We start from the raw sequence: 6,483 nt of genomic DNA, 5'->3' as shown, positions 1-6,483 counted from the left end.
TTTTAGAGATGAGGATGTGGGCATATTTGGGAGGATATCATTTATCCTACCACAGAAAGTAATAATACATACTTCATAGGATTGTTATGATGATGAGTTAATTTCAAAGAACTTAGGCCTGGAATATAGTCAACATTCAATCCACATTGACCATGATTTCATTTCTACCTCCACTGTTGGACAGTTTCTCAGAAAAGTGTTTCATTATATTCATCTTATATAACACAGATTATACATGTGCCTAAAATCTTTGTTGAATGAGTACATGGCATAGAAAATGCTCAAAAAAGTTTAGTGAATAAATAAATGCAAACATATATACCTTAAATAGAGCTTCAGAAGCATTGTATTAACCTCATTTGATTTTATCTCTGCCAGAACTTTGTGCTGTATCCTGGCAATCCTCCAAACCAGTTTCTCTTCTTGATTTCTCTATATTAAGTTCATGGCTCCACCATTTACTCATGCGTAAAACCTCAGAGTTCTTTTATGGTATTTATTGAATTATTTATATCCACTCTGCTTCCTCACCCATATTTGGTTCTTTTTGAATGTCTCAGATTTCTTTCCTACCTTCTCTCTTTCGTCAGCAGGCTCAGACCCTTATTACTTCTCTAGCCTTTTATGGAATCTGTTTCCACCCACTCTGCTACACATTTTTTATTAAAGTACAGTAGTGATAGTAAAAAAAAATGTCCAATATTTGCTTCCTTGCTTTTATTCATAAGACTTCTTCTTCATAGAATGTGTTCACTCTATCTTCCCTGTGAAATTTTATGCACTCATTTTTTTCAGCCTCATTTCCAATGCCACCCTTCCCAGAAGCCTTTTGACCCTGGCAAGAGTGGCTTCTTTACCCGCTTGCACTGTCTAACATTATTGTCTTTTTGATTTCCTGTAGATGCATCTTGCATTGTAAGTAGGTGTTTCTCACTCCTAGGCCCTGACCTTGCTCAGAGCAGTGACCGCATTTCATTGCAGCTGCACAGACTCTAGATTGTGTTTGAATCCTGGCCCTGCCATTTTGGAGCTCTGTGGCTTTGGATAAATAACTTAATGTCACAGAATCCTTATCTCCAAAGAAAAATTATAATATTACCAAATCAATGGGATTATGCAGTTATGGTGAGGATTTAATCAATAAAATACAGGGGCTAACACATAGTAAGCACTTGATTAACGTTTGTTGAACTTTTTGCACAGTTGACAATGATTGGATGATTGACAATTTGTTATTATCACTTATTTGGGGGAGAACAGAGATTTAAATGTTAAATGACTTTCTTCAAATCAAGGAAGAATTAGGTTTTGAAGATATATCACTTCAATTCCACTTCCCAAACAACTCCCACTTAATTGGAAGGAGTATATTTATCTTGCTTTAGAGTGTTTTGTCTTTTGTTAAGTAAATCCCGAAGTCCAGCTACCTAATTTTACATATTCTGATTTTAACATGTGGGAGATTTTTCGAGCAAATTCACAACCTATGTACATTTTCATAGTCTGCATCATATCTGGTCGAGCCCAAGTGGTAAACTCCTGGACTCTAAAATCATGAGTTGCTTGGGAGGAGGCTTTAATTACAAGAAATTCTTGAATTATAAGATATGCCCATAATACCTGGAGAGTCTCAGCTGTTCCAGGATGATTCATGACATTATTCCTAGTTGCCTTGCTCTCTTGCTTTGATTTTGTTTTTTCTAGGGATTGGACTGTAAATCTCCCAAGTGACTTAGATGATACAAACATCTGTTATAAGATTTAAGTGATAAATAAAATTACCCCAGGGCTACAGCTGCCTGGGAGTTGTCAGAATATACAAGACCAAGATTTTGCTCAACTGTCATCCTCTTCAGGCAGAAACGGATATGTGAGTGGTTTGAAAGTCCTTCTTTGCTTCAGGAAAACCACGAATTGCAAATTCAAATCCTGTGGTGGTATCACTTATAGAAGCAGGGCAGGGAAATTCTGGTAGCTCAAGAAGAGGTGAGATACTTGCAAACCCTGTTTGAACTCTGCACTGTTTCTGTTTCTTTGTGCTGGTTATTGGACCCAAAGGCTTTACTACTGAGCTACATCCCCAGTTCTCTTTATTTTAAGATGGGCTCTTCCTAACTGATCTTGAACTCGCAATTCTCCTGCCTCAGCTCCTGAGTTGCTGGGATTACAGACATGCACCACTGCTTCCAGCTGTACTCTTCTGTTTTAAAACAGAAAAATGATCATGTCGTTCTGTCTCAAAAAATTCAAATGGCTCTCCATTGCCAATAGGATCAATGTAGACTTTTAAGCCTATCCTGTAAGTTGTGCTACAAACCAGCCTGATTACTTTTCTGCCCCAGCCCTTTCAGCAGTCACAATATACTTTTCATTATTGTCTTAAGTCTACATATCCTATAATCTTGCTGAAGCAATGTTAAGATGTGAACTTCACATCTCATGGGGTACAGGGCAATAATAATAATAGTTACTGTATACTAAGCATTGCACAAACATCACTTAACACATATTAACTCATTTTCACTTCATAACCTAATAATTATTACTGTTACTGATTTTAACTATGAAGAAACTCAAGCATTAAGAAAATTACCCAAGGTCGTATAGTTAGAAAATGGTGTGACCAGAATTTCAACCCTAATGCCCTGGTTTCTTCACCTCTGTGACACATTGGAAAGACTAATTTCCAGGCGAGGATGGTTCTGCTGACCTGTGAACCTCCAGGAACTTTTCACTGACTCTGCTGGCTTCTGCCAGCATTCTAAGATTTTGCTGGATGAGCCTTGTGAAAAGAAAATGGACAAAGCCTTCCTTAAAGCAAGTGTGTGTGTGTGTGTGTGTGTGTGTGTGTGTGTGCGCTTGCTTCCTGTGGCCACGGTTTGCATTGCAATTTGATTATTTTCTTTATTTTTCTGAAATGAACCTAAGCAGAGTTTTTTGAGAAGCACACAGTGTCTGGGCTCTTCCTCAGGCCAAATAAATTTATTTTGGTGTGTGTGTGTGTGTGTGTGTGTGTGAGAGAGAGAGAGAGAGAGAGAGAGAGAGAGAGAGAGAGAGAGAAAGAGAGAGAGAGAGAGAGAGAGAGAGAGAGAGAGAGAGAGAGAGAGAGAGAGAGAGAAGTGGGGGGAATAAGAGAGAGAAAGAGAGAGAGACACGGAGTGGTCAGGCACTGGTATTTTCTAGAAGCATTCCTGTGATACTAATGTGCAGCTAGGGTTAGAACCACCAGTCTAGAGAAAAGTGATATGTGTTTATGTATTTGTGAGAGTGAATGACAATCATTAACAGTGATCCCAGTCACTAATGTCACTAATTAACTTGAAACTTGAACAACATGGATTATTTTTTTTAACTGCCCCAAATGTATTTTTAAAATGTGGACAATGGTAGTACACAGTCCCTCAGTGTCTGCAGAGGACTGCTTCCAGGACCACCTTGGTTACCAAAATACAGGGATACTCAAGTCGTTGGCCTAGTATTTGCATAAAACCTATGCACATCTTCCCATATACTTTAATTCATTTCTAAGTTGTATATGATGTGTAATACAATGTAAATGTTATGTAAATAATTGTTACACTATCTTGTCTAGGGAATAATGGCAAGGAAAAAAAGACTGCATGTTTGGTATAGATGCCGTTTAAAAAATATTTTCATACCACAGTTGGTTGAATTCGTGGGGTGGAGGGACAACCACATCTGAACACATACATGAGCTAAGGAAACAAGAAATTTTAGATAGGGGCTGCTTCCTTTGAGTCTTGTTTCTCAAAGTGTGGTCTGTGGCTCTGCATCATGGGCCTCTACTGGAGTTGGTTACAATGCAGGTGCCAGGCCCTCCCCCTCCATCTACTGAGACAGAATTTACATTTTAATAAGGTCCACACATTCAAGTGGAGAATCTCTGACTTAGTGGTTGTCTCTTTCAGTTGCCTTGTTTGCTAAATGGGTGAAGGATACCAGCAAGGTTGTGAAATTCCCACATGCAGACCAGACTAGAGCACGGGAGCTGGGGAACAGGTCAGCTGGTGCCTGGGCCTGCGACCTCCTACTACTAACGCTGATATGGCATGAAAATACATTATTGTGGGCTCCTTTTCCTGAGTTAATTAAGATAATCTCCCTTTACATTAAGATTTTTTCCAAGATACATAATGGAAGATAGGGCTTTAAGCAAAGACTTATGTTTGATAAAGGGGAAAAAAGAAACTCTACACCAAGAATACAAATAATTCAATCAACAAATGGGCTAAGGAAATGAACAGACACTTCACAGAAGAAGATCTACAAGCAATCAACAGATATATGAAAAAGTGTTCAACATCTCTAGTAATAAGAGAAATGCAAATCAAAACCACCCTAAGATTCCATCTCGCCCCAGTTAGAACGGCGATTATCAAGAACACAAGCAACAATAGGTGTTGGCGAGGATGTGGGGAAAAAGGTCCACTCATACATTGCTGGTGGGGTTACAAATTAGTGCAGCCACTCTGGAAAGCAGTGTGGAGATTCCTCAGAAAGCTTGGAATGGAACCACTATTTGACCCAGCTATCCCACTCCTTGGCCTATACCCAAAGGACTTAAAATCAGCATACTACAGAGATACAGCCACATCAATGTTCATAGCTGCTCAATTCACCATAGCCAGATTGTGGAACCAACCTAGATGCCCTTCAGTTGATGAATGGATAAAGAAACTGTGGCATATATATACAATGGAATATTACTCAGCCATAAAGAATGATAAAATTATGACATTTACAGGCAAATGGATGAAATTGGAGAATATCATGCTAAGTGAGATAAGCCAATCTCAAAAAACTAAAGGACGAATGATCTCGCTGATAAGCGGATGAGGACATATAATGGGGGGTGGGAGGGGTTAGCATTAGGTTTAGGGTTAGGGATAAGGAGGGTGGTAAGAATGAAGGAAAGAAGGACTGTATAGAGGGAAAAGGGGGATGGGAAGGGTGGGGGGAAGGGAAAAAATAGTGAATCAAACATCATAGCCCTATGTAAACGTATGATTACACAAATGGTATGCCTTGACTCCATGTACAAATAGAGAAACAACATGTATCCCATTTGTATCCCATTTGTATACAATAGAAAAAAAAAAAAAAAAAAAAAAAAAAAAAAACCAGCCTCAGCAACTTAGTCTCTAAGCAACTTAGGAAGACTTTGTCTCAAAATGAAATACAAAAAGGGCATATGTGGCTCAGTGGTTAAGTGCCCATGAGTTTAACTGAATTAATAAAGAATGGAATTAAATTAAAAAAAAAGGGGAAAAAAGTCCTCCTATAAAATGTATACACGTACATTAAAAGCAGAATTGGTCTGTACAATTTAATCTTACTTTGAAAAGAAAAACTTGTAGTACCATACTATAAAATATTTCCTTTAAAGGAAGAAAAAAGTGCTTTAAATATGAAGTTCATATAATAGAATTATTTTCTTTGAATCATAGTGGATACAAACAAATCTTATTTTCTTTGAGGTTATTGTGAATGGGGTAGTTTTTCTAATTTCTCTCTGTTTATACCCAAAGGACTTAAAATCAGCATACTACAGTGACACAGCCACATCAATGTTTATAGCAGCTCAATTCACAATAGCTAAATTATGGAACCAACCTAGGTGCCCTTCATCAGATGAATGAATAAAAAAAATGTGGCACACATACACAATGGAATATTACTCAGTCTTTAAAAAAAGAATAAAATTATGGCATTTGCTGGTAAATGGATGGAACTGAAGAATATCATGCTAAGCAAAATAAGCCAATCCCAAAGAACCAAAGACTGAATGTTCTCTCTGATATGTAGATGCTAATTTACAATAAGGGGGTGGGTAAGGAAGAATAGAGGTACTTTGGATTAGACCGAGGGGACTGAAGGGAGAGTAGGAAGTACGAGGGTAGGAAAGATAGTATAATGAATTGGACATAATTACCCTGTATGCATATATGATTACATGACCAATGTAATTCTACATTATGTACAATCAGAAGAATGAGAAGTTATACTCCATTTAAGTATAATGTGTCAAAATGCATTCTACTGTTTTGTATAACTAATTAGAACAAAAAAATCTTATATAGCAAAGGTTGGATTTCATTCCAGTAAAAGTTTCCATTTCAGCTCTGCTGAAAGTTATTTGTTCATATAAATTTTTACCAGGATTCAAATAATTCATGTGAGGACATACGCCATTTATATCTCTCCATAACTGAAAAGACTTTACTCTTAGGCACTCAATTCTCCTGGTAGTGTTGGAAGAGTCAATATTACCAAATCAGGGAAACTTGATCAAACGATCTCTTTTGGATTATGCTAAGGCAAGAAATCCAGGTTCCACCCTCATTTGAGGATAAGGTGAGGGTGCAACTCATGTTGTTGTCCATATGAGCTGAGGGGCATCATCTTTTCTGGCCCTATGTCTGTGGCTTTGCCTGCTGCCTACATGTTACCTGCATCTACTTT

Source organism: Sciurus carolinensis, chromosome 2, assembly GCF_902686445.1.
Source record: "Sciurus carolinensis chromosome 2, mSciCar1.2, whole genome shotgun sequence".
Classification (NCBI taxonomy): domain Eukaryota; kingdom Metazoa; phylum Chordata; class Mammalia; order Rodentia; family Sciuridae; genus Sciurus; species Sciurus carolinensis.
Note: the sequence above shows the minus strand (reverse complement) of the source record.